General features: G+C 33.4%; 1 protein-coding gene and 1 non-coding gene across 2 annotated transcripts in view; one reads left to right on the forward strand and one right to left on the reverse strand.

Annotated features, from left to right (window-relative positions):
• Positions 1–17,490, forward strand: part of Chsy3 (chondroitin sulfate synthase 3) — a 275,320-nt gene that overhangs the window by 178,307 nt on the left and 79,523 nt on the right. The gene's annotated exons all lie outside the window — the stretch shown is intronic.
• On the reverse strand, positions 4,506–4,700 carry LOC147826655 (U2 spliceosomal RNA). The gene has a single exon (XR_015438873.1). It is a non-coding gene; the product is annotated as a U2 spliceosomal RNA (small nuclear RNA).

Below are 17,490 nucleotides of genomic sequence, written 5' to 3' on the forward strand. Positions count from 1 at the left end.
TCTCAACTTAAATAACAAAAGACAATGCATAAAAGAGAAATAAGACATAAAAACTCAAGGATAAGCAATTAGTAAAGGCAAGACATAAAATTTAAAGATTACAATTTTTTTGATTACCTAAGAGGATCACAATCCAGAATCTATGAAACCAAAGCAAATGCTTACCTGCTTCCAACTATCTATTATCTTGATGAGACCTCCAAGATGATACAAGGACGATATAGGAAATGAAATAGGATCTCCAACAGATCCTATTAGATATCCTGTTAGATATCCCAACCTGTTAGATTAGATATCTGATATACCAAGTTTGTGCTCTCTAAAATCAAAGAATGAATTCTAGGAACAATGGAGGTTAAGAGTAGGAAATATTTATCGGGGGGCGGGGGAGGAGCTCCTGAGAGAAAGAGTGGGCCTGAAAGTGGGTTGCTGAGGACCCTGCTTCTCAGGGAAAGTTTTATAGAGTGCAACTATGTGGGTACCATGTGGATTAAAAGTATGAACAACCAATATGTTTACAAATATAGTCACTTAGGTAATAGTGACCCAATGAGGAAACAAGTCACATAACAAATATGCATGGAAAGAGCAAAGATTTTTTTTCTAGGAAATAATGGGTCCAGAGGTCTTGGTCACCCACAGGAGACTCATGTCTATCTAAACTTCATTAGGCCAGGTGTTAGCACTTATCTAGTCCTTTGGGGAAGTATGCAGGCCTAGTCATTTCATCTTTGTCTTGAGGTCTGGTCTCCAACAGATGCATCTCTGGCCAAGGTGGTAATATGTTTTCATCTTTTATGCTGACTCTGTCAAGAGCCCAGCACTATCTTGACTGCCTATAATATTTCCACCTAACTTAGCTCTCTATAACATGGTGGGATAGATGGTGGCAGCCCTTCTAGTAGTTTGGTAGATTCCCAGTACCATTGTGCTACTGAACATTGCTTTCTTCCACCATATGGAGTAGTAAGACAACAGGCAAAGATTTCCAATTCCTTTTCAGTGAATAGATGATGCTGAATGATGGACTCTAAATGTCAGCATTTGAAGAAAAAAAAGTTCCCAAGAAAATCTATGGTATAGCTTTTAATTTATTTAGATCCAATTAGCATTAAAGACCAAATCTGAATATAAATATAGCTTAAACAATAGATGCTTATAGCTTCACTCATTAAGCTTTTACACTATTGACTTTCAGATATATTTTTGTTATAACATGGTTAAAATGCTCTATTTAATTCTAATTAAGTCTGAATAGCATGCAGGATCATTGAACCAAGAACCATTGATCTGGGGTTGAGGGAAAGGGTTTTCTATTCAAAGGTGGCACAGAGAAATGAGGGTGAGAAACTCTCTTGTGTGGGACCACAGAGGTAGATACATAACTCCATGCATTTGTCAAAATGCATAGAACTGTACTCCACAAATAGTGAATTTCACCCTATAATCTAAAAAAGTCTACTCTGAGCTGCAGGAAAAGATAAAACACAGTTGGTGACAAAGAATTCCAATTGTATTTTACAAATCATCCATGTAATCACATTGAAGGGAGTGGAGAATAATGGAGTTGGCATAAGTAACTTTGGAAAACCATGTTTTGACTGAATACTATAAGCTAAAGACAAAGAGAACTGCATACAAACACTGGAATCCAGTTGGTGAATTTTCTTTTCATCAGCATATTGGTAAGGAGTTCTGAAACTAATTAATCTGAATATTAGAGTTTAATGAGTAGTGAATATAGATCACAAAAGCCAAATTTTTGTCAGAGCAAAAAAAAAAGGGGAATAGGTGGTATGAACTCTGGTCCTTGATTAGAGATGAAAGTATCAATATGGAGAGATAGATAGATTGATAGATAGATACATAGAGAAATACACAGAAATATAGATGCTCAAGTATGTGTGAGTTAATGATGTACCTATATTCCCTAGTAGCTCTCTTCACTGAAGAGACTAGATGCAGTGATTTCCCCAATGGCAATGAGGACACTCAGTCCCCATATCTTAATTTCTAAATATCAATTTGCAATAAAAAGAATGAAGGGACATTGGGGTGCTACTTGATAACAGGGTTGGGGCAGGGTACATACAAGGTGAGCATCTTGTAATTTTAGAAAATAAAGGGCACAAACAAATAGAGGACAAAAAATAAAGCATAATGAATGGAGCCCAGGAGTCGAAAAGATCTTGTGCAACAAGACACTCCTAGCAAGATTGTAATATTAAGAATAAAATTATAGCCACAAGTCTGTGTTGACATAAATAAGTAAGAAGTTAAAGCAATTCTTCCTTGCAATATGAATAATACTATTCTAAATATACAAGGAGGAACTACATTAGAAATACAAAATTACAAATAAAAAATCACTACTAGAATACTTCAGTAATCTTTGCTGCAAAATGAGATCCATCAATAGATGCTAAAATTAGTGGGTCAAACTTTAAGCAAAACCAGGATATTTATATAGTCTCAAAGTATTTCCTCCAAAATAGTTAATAATAGCATGTGGAAAAATAGTAGTTTTAGAATAAACAATCTTGGACGATATCATCTCAGTAAAGGTTAACATCATGACTAATATGTATTGCAATAATGGATCTCCTGGTATCACACATTGAAAAGGGTATATCTCCTGTGCAACTCCAGGTAATTCGCAGTATCAAAATAATCATAAGAAAACATCAGACAAAGTAAAATTGAGGAACAATTTTCAATATAGCTGACTAGGAGTGTTCAGAAAGCACTAGGTCATAGAAAACAAGAAAGGCCAAGGATCTGTTGTAGATTTGAGGTGAGTAAGTGGCAAGATGATTAAATGCAGTATGGGACCTTGGAACAGAAACATCACATTAGTAGAAAAACTGGAAATCTGGAAGATTTCTGTTCTGTACTTCAGTTAATAGTACTGCATCAGAGCTCTTAATTTTGATAAATCTTCTATGGTTATGAAAGTTATTAGTAGAGGAGAAGCTGGGTGAAGGGTAACTGGGAATTCTCTGTACTATTTCTGCAAAACTTCTATAAGCCTAAAGTTACCACAAAACATTTGTTGAAAAGTTTGCTTGCATGTGTTTGCACTACTAACCAACTATTCTTTTTTAAAATGTTATACAACTTTTGCTGAGAACTTTTTTTTTAACGAGTGACCACCACTTGAGATTAAAAGCATTTGTGTCACCTTTCATTCATAGCAAAATTCAGACTTTTTCTCCAGCGCAGAGCTGATGACTTCCAAATGATCTTAAGTGGGAGGAGTCCTGGAGGAAATACCTGAATTAGGATCTTGAGTTGTCCAGAAATTGTAATTTTAATAATTTTCTCTTCACAGCACTAATAATTTTATTGATATTTCTCTTTCTCCGGCTATATGGGTGATCTTTAAATGTAGTTTATTTTTAGTGGACCCCTTTCAAGGATCCATTCTGTTCTTTTGTTCTCCTTTTGTTTGTGTACATACACATATACATAGACATGCACATGGTGGCAAGGGAGTGGATTTTGATAATGCTTTGCCTTGGCTATAAATTTACTAAGAGATTTGAAACTTTTTACTATCCAAGTTACTAGATGGCATATAAAGTACAGTACAATAGGGATTGGATGTTCCTCTACTTATAGAGTGAGCTCTTCAAAGCCAACTATACCTATCACTTTCTAAATGGTTTTTCTTAACCCCAATATTGAGTGTTAGGCATATTTAGTATGTATTAGGCTGGCCAGAGCAGTCAATTGCCCAGGGTAGCCAGATAGGACTTGGTGAGACTCCCAGTTCCTTCTGTCTTCCTGTGCAAGTAGCCTCAGGTAGTAACTGTAGATATTTGCTTCTGTGTCTTAGTTTTCTTAGCAGGTCATGGGGGGACCTCTCGAAGAGGCTAGGACTTCTCTGCTACCCATGAGAATGATTTAATTGAAAAACATGCTTCTTCAGGATCCACTACCTGCTCCTGGCTGCTTTTTCATCTTCTCTCAAAATAGAGAACATTTTCATTCTGAAGAAGCCCTCATGATAATCCTTTTTAGCCACAGTACTTCATTCCTAACTGCAGCCTCCCTATATCTTTGGCAACCTTCAGTCTCTATATCTCTATGCACTTTTTAAAAAATAATTCATAAAGAAAGATTGACTTGCCTTTTTCCCAGTGAAAGGCAATCTTTCTCCTATATCATGAAGGTGCATACCGCTACATTTATAGATTATCTTCAGAACGTTACTCTGTCTAGGTAGGTATTTGTAAAAGTTGGTGCACTTATAACTTGATAAATTTACAGATCCCAGCACCCAATGCCCAGGATCAAATTCTCACTGTCTGGGTCATATTGGCTGTGTGACCTTAAGAAACTTCTTTGAGACAAAGTTTTCTTCCCAAAGAGGGAGAGAACAGAAGATAATAATGACATTTACCTTCAAGTTCTTGATGCAGAACTAAATGAGAGAATTTATGTAAATTACTCAGCATAGCAATTGGTGCATACTAAACCTTGTAGAACTTACACCTGATGGTGGTGGCTCTGTCAAAGTTCTGAACATAGGGAAAAGCGAACTGATATCTGAAAACCCAAATTCCTACCTCTACTATCTCAGGGGAAAAAATCATATTCATACAAGATTGTTTACAAAATGAATTCATTAAGAATAATTAAACTGATAAGAACAGATACTACACTTGATCTTAGCCAAAAGACCATTCAGGAAGTATACAAAGAGAACTAAAATTAAAAGCATCCTTGGTCAATATTTAACTTTGAATAAGTTATTGGCTTTTCATTATTACTTTTTTTTAACTGCATTAGAATTTTACTGTAAGAAATGCTTTCATTTTTCTGTGTGGGCTTGATTTGCAGTACTACCCTAACTATGCACCTGGACACATTTAAATACATTTTCTACTAAGCATGCAGATCTCAAGAACAGTTGGACAGAGCAATGTCTGTAATTGATAGAACATATTGGTAAATCAACACATTTATTTTCCTCTTGTGAGTCATGCAGCTATATACATCTAAAATAAACCATAATTCTACTTCCCACAAACAAGTTTAAAGACTATATGCTGTTTGTTTAGTGGCTGATAAAAATGGAATAATTATGTTAAATTTGTTTTTCATTCTGGCATTTCCAATGCTTTGTTCCAAACAAGTCCCTTAGAGAGAATATTTGTGAGGTAGTGCTATTCATTTCTCCTTGCCACTTTAATGGTCTGGTAGGTACATGAAGGCAAGTAGATGTGTTCACTCTTAGTAATAATTTTTTTTTTGTTAAAGATGGACCACATGTTAGCACAAATACCATGGATGCGCTATGTGAAGTCTTAGATAATTCTCAAAATATATATGGCTTAACAATGACAGTTAGGACAGGAATGTGTCGCCTTTTTCAGTGAATTAACATGTTGTTTCACATGTGAATGTGTGAAAATGATTCCATTTTGTATGCAATTTATTCTTTTTATATGCAAATCATTACCTGTGAAAGTACTATTGGCATTCCATCCTATTTCTTTACACATATATAAGAAAAAATCTAATATTATGATTGTATTTGTGAGCTTAGAATTGGGGCAGAGACAGCCAATGGTACATTTTCATGGTATCTTCTTTGCTCAAGTTCTCATATTAAAATCATGAAGTAAGTTGTGGTACATATGACCATGGCAACCCCTTGAAGCTAGACTTTGGTGCCAGACTTTCAGAGCTGATTTGTGAGTGTAGCAGAATCTCCAGCACAGTTGATTCTAAATCAGACTCAGTCCTAAGTGAGCAGAGCCTAATGTATTAAGTTTATCTCTGTTCTAACAAGTCACTGGGCATCTGCTATTTATTCTCCACTTTATTTGAATCATGATGATTACAAGAAATAAAATTTCTTAGGGAAAATTTAGAAAATACATACTATATATGGGAAAGCACCAAGGACTGGTGACAGAAAAATATTTGAGTATAAAAGCAAGTTATGGGGATATTCATAGAATAGAGATGGGAAAGAGGCTCTTAGTGTATTCTATTTGAGGGTCTAAATGTCTAAAGCATTTATATGTCTATTTAATGAAGTATCTAATTGTCCATTGATTGCTGACTTTCTCTAGATTCTATTTATAGCTTGAATCAGAGAGGCAAAATTAGAACCCCTAGTAAGCAACAGTTAAATAATGTTACTACCATTAGTTGAGTGTTTATTGTTTTCCAAGTACTGGGCTAAGAGATTGACATAAATTGTATTATTTAATCTTTAAGCTAATTTTATAAGGTCCATTTTTCATTTAAGTATTAAATGAAAAGGAAACTGAGACAAAATTAGTAACTTACTCAACCTTTGAGTATTCAAAAGTTTATAACTTATAAATTTGTAATTACTATACACCCTCCTTAAATAAGTCTTAGCAGTTGCACAATTCATTCACTTTTTTTCCATTAAGTTTATCGGTACATTTTAGGTATACAATATGATGACATTCATCACTGGGAATTTGTACCTTTACATGATATATCTTGGTTCTTTTTTTTTTTTTTTTTTAACCACATTCCCCTGCCCTTCCTTCAACCCTTCCATCCCTCCTTATTTACAAAGACTTTGGTTCCATTTTTTCCTTTTCTCATATTTATTCCTTTTCCTTCTTTGCTTTCCTCCTCATTGACTTTTTAATCTAGTCAAACATACAAGGGCTGATAAAATATGTTTCATGTTTAAATTAATAAACTATTGCAGTAAAAGACACATTGCCATTAATTCCCCTAAAAATACTTCCCCTTACTTGGAATACACTCATCCCATTGTTCTTGCCACTTTCTGATGCAGTTTTGGAAGTCCTCCTTCAGGAGATCTTTATAAGATATGATTAAAAATTTTGGCAAATCCTTCTGCTGAGTGCCATCCAACGAAAAGCAGGCTCATAAAAATATTACAGTGTATTTTCATTCACTTTATTGACCAGATTTGACATCTGTGACTTCTGACTCTTCTCCAGTGTCCAAATAACCATGAAAAATACACATTTTAAATCAATTCAGGACATGGAAGAAACCACAACAGTGCAAGTAAAGACATTCTTGAAAGAGGTGTTCCAGGACTGCTTCAGAAAGTGGCAAGAAGTATGGGATAAGTGTGCTTGAACTCAGGGGGAGTATTTGAAGGAGATTAATGGCAATGTGCATTTTATGCAATAAATATTTAAAATTTACTTCACTTTATTTTTTTATCACATCATATAAACTGCATATACCAGTACTGAAAACTTCACCTTAACTTTGCCTTGGAATATAAATATTTTGCTTTCCTTATCTGATCTGCATTTCTCTAGTTGGGTCGCCCCAGATGTATAAACTACCTCTTTAAATCTGAATGTATTATACATACCCTGAAGTGTTCTTTAATTGAAAACTAAGACTGCTGAGCATTGTCTAACAGCAAGAGTATCTCTGAAGAGCTGGCATTCAGGAGACTGTTTCTTCATACACCCATTTTCTCACTAGTGACTATATTACTGCAATATCTTGATAAACTCACACATGGTTCTTTTTGTTATTATATTTTTGTCAATTTGCCATTGTTAAAGAGTAGTTTCAATTAGATTAATAACCAAAAATGCTAACTTATACTGTATCATTTCTCACATTGAATATTATAGTATGTAGTATTCATAATTACCATAATTCAACAGTTATTACAAGTTTCTGAGAGATACAAAGCATAAATTGCAGTTGTTCTTTTTAATATAACCTTTAACCAGTTGTCTACCTTCTTTTGATAAATGTTTGCTCATATCATTTGCTTAATTTTAAATTAGTTTTCTTGACACTGAGTTGTCCGTATATTTTGGATATTAACCATTTGTATATATTGCTTCCAGAATTTTTTCCCAATCTGTAATTTTATCTCTTCAACTCATTGTTCCTTTTCCCAGAAGAAGGTTTTTAGTCTGAATTAGTCCTGTTTGTCTATTTTCACTTTTTTCCTGTGTTTTTGGATTCATAATTAAAAAGTCACTGTTTGGATCAATGTCATCAAGATTTCCCCTAATTCTTTTTCTAGCAGTTTTGCAGTTTCAGGCCTTATGTTTACATCCTTAATCTTATTTGAGTTGATTTTTGCATACGGTGTAAGATACAGGTCCAATTTCATTTTCTGCATGTTGCTATCTGCTTTTCCCAGCACCATTTATTGAAAACACTGCCCTTTACCCTTTGTTTGTTCCTGATATTTTAGTCATAAATCAATTGGCCATAAAGGTGTAGATTTATTTCTGGAGTCTCCATTCTGCCCCAATGTTCTGTGTAGCTAAGCTATGACCATGACATTTTTGGTTACTATAGCTTCACAATAGGTTTTGATATTGGGCAATGTGATGCCTCCTGTTTTTTGCTCAAGATTGTTTTAGGTAATTCTGATCTTTTGTAATCTCAGAAGAAATATAGGATTTTTTTTCTACTTTTGTTAATGGGTCACTGTAAGTTGACAGGGATCGCAGTGAATCTGTAGATCAATTTGGATTCTGTGGGTATTTTAACAGTATTAATTTTTCCAATCTGTGAACAGAAGATATATCCATTTACTTATATACTTTTCAATTTTTTGTTAAGATTTTATAGTTTTGTATATATAAATATTTCACCTTCTTGGCTAAATTTATTTCTAAGTACTTTTGTCTATTACTAATGAGATAATTTCCCTAATTTTCTTTTGTAACAATTTATTGTTAGTATATTCAGAGACTACTGATGCCTTAGTCTTAAATGAGATATGGAGCAGTGTTCAAATAAGTAGTTATATTTTGACATTCACTATAGGTAGCTATGTTGTAATATCATGAAAGTGACATTGGGAAATCACTTAATTGCAATAACTTTCTCTTAATACTTTGATATAAGAAATAATCCAAATTTGCCAAATTCAAGTTTTATATCATTCTTCAATTTTAACCAAACTTGCAATACTTCAGCATTTTTCTTTGTATTAATTAAAAGCAGTAGACTATTTTTTGCATTCTGTAACTTGTAATGGATGTTGAGACAAAGATTGTACTATGGTAAGAGTGTGCTTTTGTGATATTTCACATTGGAATATTTCCTTTTGAAAGATATCTATTATATTTTTTCCAATAAGAATTGTGCACCATGTCTATAACAATTTTAAAGCCCTATGTATTATCCTTATGTATTAACTTACTAGTAATATGTTGAATTTAATATCTTTCAATGGTAAATTAAAAGAAAAAAAATCAACATTTTGCGAGTAAGAAAATCCTATAGCTGTTAAATTCTCTTCATAAGAACAATGAGGGCTTAAGACAAATAATCATCTGGACTATTAACTAATTTTAAAAGAATGTATCTTAAGGGCAGACTTTTGTCTTGCTGCATTGCTCATTTGTCTTTCTTTTGGCCATCAGTCTTTTTTTAAACAAAATTTTATTAGTATACATTTCTGATATGTAATACATACAATCCTTCAAGGCAATAAACAACAGTAAAATGTTTATTGTTTAATAAATAATTCTAATTTGAAAACCTTACTGGGATTTAACTCTTGAGAAAAATATATATTTTGTTTTGCAACCATTCTTCTAATAAAAAAAAGAAATCTACCTAGCGAACTATAATATATTCAATTGTTTTTAGTAGTAACCGCTTTTGCTGAATGGCCCAGAGCAGGAGAAAGATGATGATTTCACTTTCAGAGAGGGCTAGTAACTTTGCTTCTGTTTAAATGCATACCTGATATTTCATTTACTGGATATATGCACATGATTAATAAGATGTCAAGATGTTGATGACTACAGATATTCTTGAACCTAAGCCCAAAGTTCAAATTTAAACATGGTTTTACTGACATTTAAGCTTCTACATTGGCTGGATTGCAGAGAAGAATATAGGAGTGGAGGGCCAGAAATCTTCTAGTCCATATTATTTTGGAGCTCTATTCGACTACCTTGTTTATGCACCTTCTTTTCTACCAATTTTTAAAGCACTTGTTCCATGAGAACCACGATATGTCACTAGTAGAGTGTTCTACTTGTGAATGAAATATTTACCCATTTACTTAAAGGGCAAAGAAAGGTTTATTTATTTACCTCACAACAACAAATGAGTCATGTCCCCTGCTAGAAAAATAGACTGCTTATCCTCCTTGTGCCTAAGGTATTGGTGCTGCCTGGGATGTAACTATGTATGGATTGAGTCAGATGAACATATGGCAAAGACTAATTAAAAGACTGCAAATGGGAACAAGCCATGCACTTTCAGAGCCATTTCTAGATTGTTGAAATTTTCTAGCAAAGGCATACTCTGTTGTCTTGTTTAGCCGTCTGGTCAAATTTGCAAGTTGCATGAAAAACCTACTTATACAGAAGATAAGTTGTACACAATCCAGAAGTAGAAGTATCTGTGGAATTCTAAAATTAATATGTTCTGAAGTTCAAATCAGAATTATTTCAGTCAAGTTTTTAAACTGTGCTATTGTACCTGCATAGAGAACAGAAAGTTGGATAAATGTATACTTGATAATAGTGACTTACAAGGTTTGCATAAATGTTCTCTTTATGAGTGAGGATTTCATTTTATTATAATTATCTATTTTCTTTTTATATTTTTGTCTATTCAATTTTCATCATTTTTGCTGAGTGTATTCTAGATCTAGAAAATTAGGTAGCATTGCATTGTCAGGTATTTTAAGAAAGAATGCTGGAAGAAGAAAATATGCAGAAATATATGTATGTGAACTTGTATATGAAATATTTTTTACTGAAAATGAAATATGTTTTTAGTGGACCACCTTAAAAGCACATAAATATTTTAGTACTAGAAATAGGGAATTCTTAATATTATGCATGTTTACCTGAGGGTATTGTTTCATATATATATATATATATATATATATATATATATATATGCAGTCCTTGCATTTTCTATTCACATTTCCCTCTGCAGATAAAATATTATCCTAGTTCTGGCTATCCCTTGCTTTACACTTGTCTCAATGCACATTACTTGATCTGGTGAAGATGCATCATCCATTGTGATAATTCATTAATAATAGGCTGCCTTTGGTTTCTTATGTCTTAAAAGTATACCTTAAAAGTAACAGATTATTCTAGACAGAGAGTGATATGTTGATATACTTTAAATTTCAACATTCTTTTTTCATAAATAGCTAAATGCATCTGCTACATTGGTTCTTAAACTTGAAAACTCATTTTTATGTCACCTTTAGTTTTCTTGGCTGTTTTAACATGATTTTTGCTTTAGGCAGAATACCTTTTACTGTTTATATTATGAGCTCATAAAACTCAACAGAAGCATATATAGTTTGATAATTCACATTAATAATAAATGCTTTTACGGTACTTGCCAGAGGATTAAAATTGAAGCTATTGATTAAACACATATTTCAGAACATCTCAGTTGTGTTGTTTTCTTATGGGAACCCTTTTTCTCTGAAGAGCTCTTGCATAAATACATGCACAACTTCAGGGATGAATTAGCACTCTTGATCAAGTTAATGAATGTGTACTTCAAATACCTTCTTCCACAATGGTAATGTGCTTTTGTTGTTGAAACAAAATGTGACCCAAAGAAAGCTTGGGAAGTTGAAGGATTGGAGGAAGATATCTTTTTGAGGAGAAATTTCACACCCAAAGCCAAATGTCCCAGCGCTCCTTGTCTCATAATGTAAGATGTGGAGTAAACAGAGACAAAGAAGGACTATATGTGGAAAAGCAATGCCATAGCAAAGGTGTGGGGACATGTTTCCAAGGGCACCATCGCGTGCACTAATGTGAGACAACTACAGCAATGCCTGGCTATCAAAGTGTCATCAATTGATAAACAGTGCAGTTAGGTCTAGATTTATCTGGTCAAAGAAATGCTTCTTGGTATTTGAACACAGAAGCCTAAATAGTTTTGAGAATGATTAGTGTGCTAATGGTTTGGTGATAAATGACAAGTGGAAAGTATAGCTTTTAAGAGTAAGAAAGACAAAGTGCAAGTATTTTCAGTGATATGGTCTTATGCACATCCTTTCTTCTTTTCTTCCTTCTTTTCTTTTTTGTTTCCTTTGCTCTTAAAAACAATTTGAACACATAAGTTTCAGAGTTCAAGATACCATTTTATTTTGGTTCTCTAATGCTTTAGCAAATAATGCAGTCTCATTTCCAGCACGTATCATTGAGACAGGACTGATTCCCAGGTAAGTAGAATTTGTTGTTTATGTGGCACTTTACAACAATGTTTGGTCTGTGCCATGGCTTATAATTCCCTAAATCAGTCCAGACCAACTGTTTGGAAACAGAAAAAACTTACTTGGTCCAAGAAAGTCCTACATGAAGTAACACGTTCTCAGAATGAAGTGCAATACCGTATCTGTTACTCATAAGCTCCGTTTCATTCTGAAAGAAGTTTGTGGTTTGCTGTCATATTATGCACATTTCTATACAGCAGCTACAACTAGATATTGTAAAGCTATATTTACATATATATAGCCACTCAATTTTGATTATGATTCTGGTAGAGTTCACTAAAGTTTTTCAGCTTCAATCATTGCTCTTTTGTTGTATTAGTATCATTGTCATAAACATTGAATCATCCCCAAATTATCTTATGTGAAGATAAGATGTAAAAAGTTTATTAAAATAGGATTTCTAACCATTTTTGAAAAAACAGAGAGACCAATTCAAGTTTTCTCTTGTCAAAATTTCGATAATCAGTGTAATATACTCACTTATAATGGTGTCAAAATATTTTTCTCTGATTTCCCTAAAGAATGAGGATGCTTTTATTCCCCCTAATAAACAGCTTTCTGTTTTTGTATCAGGTGATTTTCATTATAAGTATGTGAAAATGTCTCACCCTAATTGGAATTCTTATTTAGTCTCTCAAAGCAAACAAGTCCAAGTGGATTAAGATATGAGGATAAGTGGCTATTTTCAGAAACTAGCTACAAGTTTTATTATTTTATTGCACCACCTGATGGATTTAGTCAACATGTACATTGCGAGAAACTTTTCATTATAAATATGGACAATCTTTAAATCTGCAGCGGATTAGTGGGGTATTCTGCACTGTCATGTATTTACTTTGATTATGCTTGAAAAGTTGAGATCAAATAATATTTAATTGATAATTGACATTTTGTTTCCATAAGGGTCAATTTTTGGCTTTCCTCTCAACTCATCGAAGGATATAAAATTGTTTAGTACAATGAGTATCCTAGGTTATCAATACATCAAAATGGTAATAATTGTTTCAATTAATGTTATACTTTTGAAAGCAAAATTACTTTTACTGTATAATTTGCATTATTTGGATTAGACCCTTGATCATCTGTAAAAGCAAAAATAAATTTGATTTTAGTTATAGTGTTGGCATTCAAGCATTATATAAAGAGTAAATTCTTTTGACCTTCACAAAAGAATTACTGGAGCCAATGTTAATAATAGTACTGTGGACTTCCTACTAGTTCAGCAAAGTGAGTACTATATATTTAAAAACGGAGGTGACTTGCTCAGTGCCCCATTACTGAATAATTAAGCATTCCATAGAGGACCATGGTGTAAATAAAAGCAGTGGTACTGACATTAAAATAAATTTGAAAATGAGTTGGTTTTCTTCCGCTTTATACATACATATGTAATGCTTTCAGCTTAGGCCCCTCTAACTTCATTCTTTTATAGCACCACATATGTATCATCAAAATTCACTTTGACAAGTACCCCTCAGACTCTAGCAGGACTCAAAAGTCAAAGGCTATTCTGGAATACATTTGTTCTACCAAAGTAGTAGTGGCTTATTGTGATAATTAGGTCTAATTATTGGTATTATGCATGCAAAGCAATCCCTATTCTCTACCTCTGACCACAATTACACAAATCAATTGACTAGTGAGGTTAAACTAGTAAGGTTGGTTAAATTATTTGGTATATTATAATGAAATTTTTTTGGTATTTGTTTTGTTTTGTTTTTGAGACAAGGTCATGCTTTGTAGTGCAGGCTGGCCTGGAACTCTCTTATGTAGCACAGACTAGCCTGGAACTCTCTGTGATCCTCCTGGCTCAGCCTCCTCAGTGCTGGAATTAGAGGTGTGCTCCACCACACCTGGTGAAAAATATTTTTTATTAGCAACAGAATTCATCACTTAACTATAAGTATAAAACACTGACAATTTTATAAACTTTTATAGTTTACAGAGGATATTTAGATATACTTCAAAATTTTTGTGGTAATCCCGATTGTCTGGTAAAGCATAGGGAGTAAGAAATACTATTCTCTTTTATTTTATAATTAATCCCTTCTAGTTGAGGGAATATTGATTGATTTACTGCAGTGCAGGGGATGAACCCAGAGCTTTGTACAAGGTAGGAAATTGCTCTGCTGTTGCCTCTGATTAAATTTTAGAGTATTTAAAAGAACATTTTGTATAATGAAAATACATACAATATGCATATTTAGTGTTTTTTAATATTTTTGAAGTTGTTTGTAGACTTCATCCTCATTTTTTCTCTGTGCCTAATTTTTTTCTTTTGGTACCTGGGATCGAACTCGGGTCCTTGCACTTGAGAGGCAGGTGGCAGAGCCACTGAGCTAAATCCCTGGCCCTACTCTGTGCCTAATTTCAAAGAACATGCAAAATTATTTTCTGTAATTGTTTTTTTGTTGTATTTTTATATTAGGGTATATATTATATATTATAACTTTTATAGAGTAGTCTGGAGTCTATTTAAGGGAACTTACCACAAATGAATGACTTTATATTTGGCTGTATATTTTATGTTGTAATTTTCCATTTATCTGATTAAAGCTTTACTATTACAAAAATAATATGTATACAGTATTCCATGTATGAAAGAAAAATGTATTAATGTAGGGTATAATACATAACTAAATTATGTTATCATAAAAATTTCTTCATATGAATATGGAGTAGTGATGTCTTAATGAGAAGTTTGATCAAAATTGAGGTTGAATTTATTGTCTTGCCCTGTGAGTGTGCTAAAGTTTGTGCCACATGTTAAAAAATGAATTAATATTTAGGCTTTCATTAGAACATTCCATCTTAAAAGATGATGAATATGCCACGTGATGATAAATAAGCATTTTTATTCATTAGTATTTTTTTTTTCAGCAAAATACATGGGTTTATTAGAACAATGATATAATAGGCTTCATACACATTGCTTATATATGTCTGTCCAGGGAGATTCTCAATATGAGCTGTAAAGATCAATATAAAGCAATGGGCACTTGTATTATTACTGTAGATGTTTTAAGTTCAATTAGCACAAAACTGCAACACTGTTAATGAAAGGATAAAGAAAGAGTATCAAATAGGTTTCTTTAAATGGTGGAGCAGACCAATATGATTTATCAACACATATGTATTCTGTAATGCACTTACCAAAGCCTTTTCGTTACACTATAACAGGAGTGGTAACTCAAACTTGGCATTATAAAGCAATGATCATTGGCTATAACTTTAATGAAAACATATAACTTGTGATTCTCACATCTTTATGATTCTTTGTGTGCTTAACATTGACCTTTTTCCTTAAGCATATAAATATGCCTTGTGAAAATATTCCCAAATTACTGCATTTCTTGCTAATCTTTTAATCATATTAAAAGAAAATTAGTAAATTCTAGCCCTACAGCATTAGATTTATTAGTAGAGCCTTGTGATTTTTCCTTTTTGTTTTCTTTTTTTAAAAATTAAATTCTTTTATTGGTACATTGTAGGTATACAACACAATTACATTTCTCATTGGGAATTGTACCTTTACATGATGCATCTTGGTTCCTTTTTTTCCCCCATTCCTAGCCCTCCCTTCATGCCCTCCACCCTTCCCTATTTACAAAGACTTTATTTCCATTTTTTCCATTTCTCATCATTTTTCCTTTCCCTTCTTTCCTTTCCCCTGCCCCTCCCACTACCTCTACCTCTTTGGACCTTTTCTTCCTATTCTACACTTTTGATTATTCATTCTAATCATTGGTACATTTTATGTATACAATATACTAACATTCATCTTTGGAAATTTGCACCTTTACATAGCAGCATAGTTTGTAATAGCTAAAACTTGGAAGCAGCCCAAATGCCCATCAATTGGAGACTGAATAAAGAAAATGTGTTTTTTTTGTGAAATGGAGCACTACTCAGCCACAAAAAATGAGAAATTAGAGACATTTTATAGCTAAGTGGATGCACATTGAGGCGATACTCTTAAGTGAAATAAATAGGACACACATGAATAAATTCCGAATAGTTTCTCTGGTGTGAGAAACTGAAAGTGTAAATAAGGACTAAATGTATAGTAGGTAATGTGAAATAGGAAGAAAAGGGGCAAAGGGGAAGGAAGTGGGAGGGCTAGAGGAAAGGATAGAAGGGAATGGGATTAATATGAGAAAATGGAAAAATAGGAACAAAATCTTTGTAAATAGGGAGGACTGGAGGGGTTGAAGGGAAGGCTGGGCAAGGGTGAAAAATAAGAACCAAGAGAGTCCATTAGTATTTTTTTTTATTTATTTAATTTATTTATTTCTTTGGTATGGGGATCGAACTCGGGACCTTGCACTTGCGAGGCAGGTGCCGGAACAACTGAGCTAAATCCTCAGCCCCATCCATTAGTATTTTTTAAAGTTTATTAGTGGAATAATATTTCAAGTACCTCAAAGAGTCCTACTATATAACATCTATTCATTATAAGATAAATAATTTTAATATTATTTTATTGGTACATTTTTAGGTATACAATATAATGTCATTCATCATTGGAAATTTCCACCTTTACATAATCTCTCTTTGGTTCTTATTTTTCCCCCTTCCCCTGCCCTCCCTTCAATCCCTCCACCCCTCCCTATTTACAAAGACTTTGTTTCCATTTTTTCAATTTCTCATATTAATCCCATTCCCTTCTTTCCTTTCCCCTACCCCCTCCCACTTCCCCTTCCCCTTTGCTCTTTTTCTTGTTATTTCACATTATCTATTATACATTTTAGTCCTTATTTACACTTTCAGTTTCTCACACTAGAGAAACTATTTGGTTTTTACAAATGTCTGTCCTGTTTATTTCACTTAAGAGTATCACTTCAATGTGCATCCATTTAGCTATAAATGTCTCTAATTTCTCATTTTTTATTGCTGAGTAGTACTCCATTTTATAAACAAAAACACATTTTCTTCATCGAGTCTCCAGTTGATGGGGAGCTGGGCTGCTTCCAAGTTTTAGCTATTACAAATTGTGCTGCTATGAACATGGGTGCACATATATCACTGTGGTATGATTCTTTTAATTCTTTGGGGAAGATATCCAGCAGGGGAATAGCTGGGTCAAATGGGATTTCCAGTCCTAATTCTTTGAGGTATCTCCATACTGATTTCCACAGTAGTTGCACCAGTCTACACTCCCACCAGCAGTGGAGCCAGGCTCCTCTTTCCCCCAAGCCTGCCAGCATTTGTTATTGGTTGATTTCATGATAGCAGCCATTCTTTCTGGAGTGAGATGG

Source organism: Heterocephalus glaber, unplaced genomic scaffold (genome assembly GCF_053883595.1).
Source record: "Heterocephalus glaber isolate CG9 unplaced genomic scaffold, H.glaber_assembly_v1.0 deba00001463, whole genome shotgun sequence".
Taxonomy (NCBI): domain Eukaryota; kingdom Metazoa; phylum Chordata; class Mammalia; order Rodentia; family Bathyergidae; genus Heterocephalus; species Heterocephalus glaber.